The sequence below is a fragment of the Panicum virgatum genome, chromosome 4N (genome assembly GCF_016808335.1).
Source record: "Panicum virgatum strain AP13 chromosome 4N, P.virgatum_v5, whole genome shotgun sequence".
NCBI classification, from domain to species: Eukaryota; Viridiplantae; Streptophyta; class Magnoliopsida; order Poales; family Poaceae; genus Panicum; species Panicum virgatum.
In genome coordinates, this window is record NC_053148.1 from 36,938,686 (window position 1) to 36,946,766 (window position 8,081).

Sequence of the window (8,081 nt, forward strand, 5' to 3'; positions counted from 1 at the left end):
CGGCAAAGAATGGCAGCTTTGCCGTGTGCCTTGCCATGGCACACGGCAAAAAATGGTGGCACACGGCAAAATTAATTTTCAGATTCCTTTTTTTTGTTTAATCACAAATATTCCAGATTCCAATCAAATTAACATCACAGACAATTCATATATATTGCATCAAATGTCACGATCATTTCATATATCACAATTTGCATCGCATTCAATCCATAGAAGTCCAAATGCAAATATAGCAAATATCGCAATGCATACAAGCCCAAATGTAGTCGATACAAGTCCATACAAGCACTGGTAGTTCATACATGTCCATACAAGCACAAGTTCAAAAGATAGTCTATACAAAGAGTGCATGTCCATACAAGAACAACTCACGACTACGGCGGCGGCGGCGGGTGCTGCGACCACGAAGGGTTCTGCTGGAACTGCTACAGGTAAGTCACCCATTGAGGAGGCGGCCACACATTCTGAGGCATCGGCGAAGGGGACATTTCTGTTGGCCCATCATTTGATGCCGCCGATTGAGGCTGCAAATTCAAAGTCATTAATTTGAAGTCTTTGTTTCTAAGACATTGTTTCTAAGTCTTTGTTTCTAAGGCATTGTTTCTAAGTCATGATAGAGTTGTGTATTAGTCAAATAACGATAAATGAAATTAGAAGGTTGTGAAATCGCTCACAGGAGTAGGGGTAGCTGCACGCGCAGGGATATTAGTCTGAGTGAATTGCGGTGGCGAAAGACCCATTTGCGAGCCCAGAGTCTGCATGAACTGAAAAGCCAGGGCCAGCTGCATCTGATTCTGCTGGGAGGCTTCCTATGTCTACCGAAGGTCTTGCTGCATCCTCTCCCGCTCGGCCGCCCACGCCTGCTACTGTGCCTGCTGCTGTGCCGCCCACGCCTGCTATTGTGCTAGGAGCTGTGCTTCAAAATCTCGTTACATCTGGGCCTACAAAATTAGATTGCATGGTTAGAGTACCAAGAAACATATGTCAAAATTAATAAACCTTTGCTGTAACAGAAATAACCTTCAATGCCTCCATCTGGATCTCCGTAGTGCTTTGACGTGGGTGTATGGCCAGGCTAGAGCTAGTGCTCCTGACTCGAATCTGCGCGAGAGTAGGAGTACTGGCGGAGTCAATCAAGCTGTCGCCAATGCAGTACCGGCCATGCTTCTTCCCTCCTCCCACCCTCATCATGACTTCTGCATCAATGGGCTCTGTGTTCGGATCAAAGTCCGGCCCATTCACCTCCGTTGCCATCGAGTTGTACTCACTGAGGCGACTGTGGACAGTCGCATTGATGTACGCTTCTGGGGGTCCACCGGGTTGTAGTTGACATCCGATGTTGCCTTCCCTTTGTGGGCCAAAGCCCACGCCTTGATCGGGGGGCAAGGCTCGCCTCCATGTGAGGCCAACTGTGAAAAAAGAAAGATGATTACAAATTGTGTATGGTTGAGCGTTAAAATGAAGAAATGAATTCACTTACCTATCTGGCCGCGTACTGTCGTAGGAGACTGTTGCCCTGATGGTGCGGTGCACCTGGCATCATCAAACACCACTGCCAGCAAGACTCGTGCATCTCCACCCAACCTTCCGCATACCACCTGTCGATTATCATGTCCCAGCACTGTTCATTCCCGGCTAACCACCAAGGAATCACTTGCATGTCATACATGACATATAAGAAGATCAACTGTAGTGTACTTCATTTTAGTAAAAGTCAATATTAATAATATTGTATATTTACCCTCTTATATTGTTCCCGAGTTAGCCTGAGGTTTCGCACAGCCCCTTTGTTGGTCTTCACTTTTTTGATGCGACGTTTGTAATCACAGTTAGCCTGGATGCACGCCTCGTAGAGCATATCCGCCACCAGCTTGTGACAGGCCGTGTTTGCCACCTCGCATGCCACGGTCATCATTCCCTCCTCGCACCTGTAGAAATCCTGCACATGATAATGAACGAAGCCATTATATCAAGAATGTCCAATTAATGAGATGTATTGACAATTATAGCGCATACAAGACTTACCCACAGTTCCTGCAATACCCGCTCTGCCTTGCTCGCAAAGCACCTGCCTTCCTGGTCCGGTCTATCGATGGCTTGGATGTAGTGCCCCCAAGCCGACGCCGGCTGAAGACGGCCGTCAATCTCGATGCATCCAGGGTAGTGGTCCTTGCAAAGCAAGCCCAGAATACCATTGGGGATGCGTTTGTGAACACCTGGAACGACGATTACAAAATTCCTGCCAAAAATATTTGTGTAAAATTGGAATTGAAATATATAAGTACGAAACGTAATGAAATAGGCTAAAGTTACTTACCTTTTACCGTCCGGCCGAATAATCGGCCGTTGCTCGAGCGGTATAGGTCGGTTCGGGAGACGAGCGGGGCCTTGCATCTAGACGGCAGGTATGTCTCCTGCCACCCCTCCCTGGTCGTCGTCCTCCTCACTAGAGGCCTCCTCCTCCTCCTCCTCCTCCTCCTGATCCTGCTCCTGCTGGTCTTGCTCCTGGTCCTGCTCCTGGTCCTCCTCCTCCTGCTGCTGCGGCGGCTCCTCCTCGTCCTCAGGGGAGGGTGACCTCGCGTGAGGCCCCCTCGTCCTCCTGCTACTCCTGCCGCTCATCCTCGTCGTCTTTGACGTGCCGACGTCCTCATCTAGTGGAGGCACCGACGAACTTGCCTCACCCCTCCTCCTCCTCCTCGTCCTCCCTCCAGCCATCTGGGAGGACTCACCTTTCCCAGCAACTCTGCGCAGCACAGCCTCCAACGACTGCATCATACCTACACCGCACCCCACCATCTTTGATCTATCACCTGAAATTAAAAGGGGCAAACCAATCAGAACAATATTTAGAAATTAATTAATGCAAGTAGTAAAAAAATAAACATAATCCGAACATGTATTACAAATTAATTGTTGCAAGTAGTAAAAAACAAACATAATTAGAACAAGTGAAAAACTAATATAATTGTTGCAAATACGGATCTTACATGTATTAGAAATACTCTTCAAGATCGGGATTAGCTGGATCGTAAGTCTCATCATCGCTATCACGTCCGTCGATATCATCAACGGCGTGCTCCAAAGGAGGAACGCTTTCATCATCACTGTCATTGCCTAAACGTAATCGCTCAAGTAATTCCAAGTCCTTCGCATTATGAACCTCATCCCCGGCATCCTCGTGAACAAAACTTTCATTGTCTACTTCCATTCCGATTGCTTCGGTTAAATCTATTTGGAAACTCCCTTGTAGCCCATCTTCTTGAAAGAACTCTCCTGTATATGTGTTTGGGTCTATGTTGTAATCTTCATTGTTCGGGACAGGTAGTTTACCGTGAAGGGGACACCTTATACACAACATCCCAACTCTTGAGACGATTTTCGGTTTGGCACGGGTATGACAGATAATAAACTTGTGTCCCTGTTGAGCTACAACATACACATCGTCTCCTGGGTACATGGATGACCACTGAATTTCGACTAGCCCAATATTCGGGGTACGTCTCACAGCTTGAGGATCAAACCAATGACATTTGAATATTACAGGTTTCAGAGGTACGGACCCATGAAATGACAGTTCGTATATTTCTTCAAGTGTTCTGTAGTACTCGAGCCCATCATCTCCTGGCGTGAAAACTCCAGTATTTGTTGTTCTTCGATTGGGCCGAATCTGCTTGTGCTTTTTTGTATCAAAGCGATATCCATTCACGTCATAAGCTCCAAACGACTTGACCCTATAGGCAAAGCCATTGGCAACCTGCCGCAACTCGGCACTCATCGACGCATCGTTTTGTGCCTGCAAGTTCGTCATATTATTCGCACGTACGAGCAACTTCTAATGTCATATACTACAAACGAGCAGAATTGGACATTACCTTCTGTTTGAACCAAGAAATGAAATCAGGACTTCCATTTCCCGCGCCCTGTCTAAGTAGGGTCTCAGTTTCATGGAGGCTAGGCGCCCTTGATCGATGCCAGAATTGCATATGAAATTCTCTATACAAAAGACGAATGATAGGGTTGGATGCAGAAAAGGGAAATGACTTGAGAACTAAATGAATGCTGAGAACTTACTCTATGTAGGGCAAAACTTCGAAAAGATTGGTCAACACATATAGCATGATAGCACGCCCCTCTTGAATATCCAAGGTCTTGATGGTTGCAGCACTTGCACTTCCGAGTTGGCCTCGGAAAAGACTCAGGGTGGAGTTAGATTCCGCAGTATTGTGACGAGGGAGTGGATTGTGGACGCTGGAAGGTTGTCAGCATAGTATTTTGATGTGAAGTTTGATACCTCCTCCAGAATATATGACTATGCGATGGAAGCTTCAATTTTGGATTTATTTTTACATTTAGTTCTAAGTATCTTTTGACATCTCTCAATTGAATAGCACCAATGGTGCTGCACGGGCCCACCCATTCGTGCCTCGTACGGGAGGTGCAAAATCATATGCTGCATCGGATTGAAGAAGCCGGGTGGAAAAATCTTCTCCAGCTTACAGAGCAACACATGCGCCATTCTTTCTATTTCTTCAACTACTTTTAGAGATAACTCCTTAGCACAAAGCTGGCGGGAGAAAAAGCTCAACTCTGCCAGCACTTGCCAGATTTGATCAGGGAGGTAGCCACTAACCATAACTGGAAGTAGCCACTCGATCCATATATGGTAGTCATGACTCTTGAGACCATTGATTCGCATAGTGGTCAAGTTCACTCCCCTTCTCAGATTCGCCGCATACCCATCAGGGAACATCAAGGTTTGGAACCATTCTAGGACTTGTCTCCTTTGGGGCCTCGTCAGAACGAAATCGGCCTTAGGCTTTCTCCACGCCTTGCCTGATCCGGGAGGCCTCATTTCTAGTTTTGGTCTATCGCATAACGTTGCCTGATCCACTCTGGCCTTAACATTATCCTTTGTCTTATCTGAAATGTCCATGATTGTTCCAAACAATGCCTCGCCGACATTCTTTTCGGAGTGCATCATATCAATGTTATGTGGAAGAAGAAGGTCAGCCATATAGGGGAGCCTCCACAAGCCTGACTTCTGCGCCCAAGCATGTTGCTCACCATATCCCACAAAACCCCCACCTTCAGCATTGATCACGAGACCATCTAATTGAGCACGAATGTCGGCACCCGTCATCATCTGCGGTGGATGGTCTTTAACTTCAACACCTTTTGTAAAGTTCTTCTTATGTCGTCTGAATGGATAGTCAAGAGGTAGGAATTGTCGATGTTTGTCGAACGAAGAATACTTGTCACCCTTTCGCAACCAAATGAACATCAATGCTGCCTTGCATACTGGACAAGGGAACTTCCCGTGGACACACCAGCCACAGAATATCCCATACGCCGGCAGATCATGCAGGGAATAGTGGTACCAAACATACATTATAAAGTTTGTCTTTGTAGCTCGATCGTATGTCCAAACCCCATCGTCCCAAGCACGGAGCAAATCGTCAATCAGGGGCTCCATGTACACACTCATATTATTTCCAGGGTGTCCAGGAATTATCAATGACAAGAATATGTTCTGTCGTTGAAAAATAACGCCAGGTGGGAGATTCAGTGGGATAACAAACACGGGCCAACAAGTGTAAGGGGTAGCCGACATTCCATAGGGATTGAAGCCATCTGTCGCCAGCGCAACACGTACATTACGAGCCTCCAAAGCTTTTGTGATGATGAATCCCATCGAAATGGGTCCATGATTGAGCATCGGATGGATGCACAAGTTTATCAGGATTGTAACGAGTTCCCATTTTGTGCCATGTCATCTGCTTCGCGGATTCCTCGGTCATGAACAAACATTGGATTCTTGGTATGGGCGGCAGGTACCGTAGGACTTTCACGGGGACCGCGAGCTGCCTCTTCTGACCATCACCAGAGTCTACCTCCACGAATCGAGAGGATTCACACTTTGGACAGTACTTTGCTTCAGCGTGTTCTTTCTTAAATAAGATGCATCCCTTGGGACAAGCATGTATCTGTTCATATGGCATCTTCAGTGCACGAAGAAGTTTCTGTGCCTCATACATGCTCTTTGGAAGAATGTGCCCTTCTGGAAGCATGCTGCTAATAACTTGTAACATAACATCAAAGGCGTCTCGACTCAAGGTAAATTGGGACTTCACGGCCATTAGGTGGCCAATGGCATCCAATTGTGAAACCTTGGTATGACCGCGAAGGGGTTGCTGGGCTGCAGCCAACATGTCATAGTACGCCTTCGCGGTTGCCTCTGGCTCCTCCTCCTCCCTACGTCCTTCATCAAAACGTGCTTCATAAAAGTCATCTAACATGTCTGCAACCCCGGCATCAGCGTCATGTTCTTTGATGCGTTGCCTAACAACTTCGTCTCTCATACGATTGGCTTCGCCATGGTAGGTCCACCGGGTATAATTTCTCGTAAATCCATAATTGCAAAGATAATTCGTCATGACTTCGTGTGTTTGTCGACGCGTGTTTGCACATTTGTTGCACGGACACCAGGTGGTATTACCTCCTTTGAGCTTTGCAAATGCTCCATCCAAGAAAGCCTCGGTCTTGTCAATCCACTCCCCGGACAACTAACCCACACATTTCCATCCAGTATACATCCACGCACGGTTATCCATCCTCTATCATATCAATGAGTAATATAATATAAAAGATCATCTTTGCATCTACACGATGTCTACAATTTCTAATAGGTTAGGATAGATCCTAATCCCACCCGATAGGATGCGTAGCTGGTGCCAGTTTCCATGCCATACCCCGATCCGAGTCTGAATTTCGGCAGCATCTCCCCGCTGTTCTCCAAATACACGTCCTGACAGGGAGGTTGTGTATCCGGAGAACAACAGGGAGATGATGCCGAGACTCTATCTCGGATCGGCGTATATCATGGAAACTAACCCCATCTATGCACCCTCGGGCTGTCCAAAAAACATGGACAATTCGAAACAGATATGGTCATAAATATGCAAAGATCTGCATATTTCCAACCGTATCTCCTTCGAACGGGAGACGCCTAATTTGGTTGCAGGTCCTAGAACAAGAGAGGGGCCTTTCGCACGTGCTCACCTAGGGCTCGATGGCGGGCGAGGCGATGACGCGCGTGTTGGTGCAGACGAATTGCGTTACGGTTCGACGACGGAGTGCTCGCCTGCAAAAATAATGACTAAAATTATGTCACTTCAAAATATCCCAGCAACTTCGCTCTGCACCACTACAAGCAATTCGGCAACCAAATGACAATTTCTGTAATTCTACGCAGTAGAAACGAAGACCATAAAGTTAACCTGCTTGGGCGACTAGGCTAACCCCTTCTCCCGTTGGGAAGGAGCACGACGGCGGTGGCCGGGGCGACCGGAGGCCGGCTGAGGTCCTCCTCAGGTCACGGACGCTCCAGCGGCGGGCCACGCGGCGCGGCCGGGGCGGCCAGGTGACGAGACGGTGGCCGGGCGTCGAGGCCGTGATGCAGCTGCGGGGACGCGGTGCGGTGGCGGGCACCGGAGCGGCCGGGCGTCGAGGCGGGCGACGGGGCGGGGCCTGGGCACCACGGCCGGGTGACGGGGCAGGGGCGCCGCGGTACGGCCCAGCGTCGCGAGCGTGGGAGCGTCGGGGTGGACGCCGGGCCTGGGGCACCGAGGCGGGCGCCGGGCGATCGCGCGACGGGGCGGGGCCGGGGCACCGTGGCACGGCGCGACAGGGCGGGGGCGCCGAGCCTAGGGCGTCCAGGCGGGCGCCGGGCGGTCCTGCGACGGCGCGGGGTTGATTTGGCGTGGAGGCAGTGGATGTCGGAAGAAAACGTCTAAGTGTACATAACCGTTGGCCGACCCGTTTGCCGTGTGCCCAGATTCAAAAACCACGACAAAGCTCACCTTTGCCGTGTGCCAGGATCCACGGCACATGGCAAAGCGCACCTTTGCCGTGTGCTCTGCTCACTGGCACACGGCAAACACTAGTTCAAATACCTTTGCATTTTTTACATATGCTTTTATTTCATGATTCCATTACCTAAATTTGGTTGAATAAATACTTTAAATACCTTGCAAAATCACTCAACAATTCATGATTCAAGATTGTATCTAAAAAAACTTTAT

The 8,081-nt window shown here is 48.6% G+C and overlaps 1 long non-coding RNA gene across 1 annotated transcript; it reads right to left on the bottom strand.

Moving 5' to 3' along the window:
- Window positions 1-210: 210 nt before the first annotated feature.
- Window positions 211-835, bottom strand: LOC120671129. Its single transcript, XR_005673513.1, has 2 exons — window positions 675-835; window positions 211-524 (listed from the first exon to the last, which is right to left on the bottom strand). It is a non-coding gene; the product is annotated as an uncharacterized LOC120671129 (long non-coding RNA).
- Window positions 836-8,081: the final 7,246 nt, after the last annotated feature.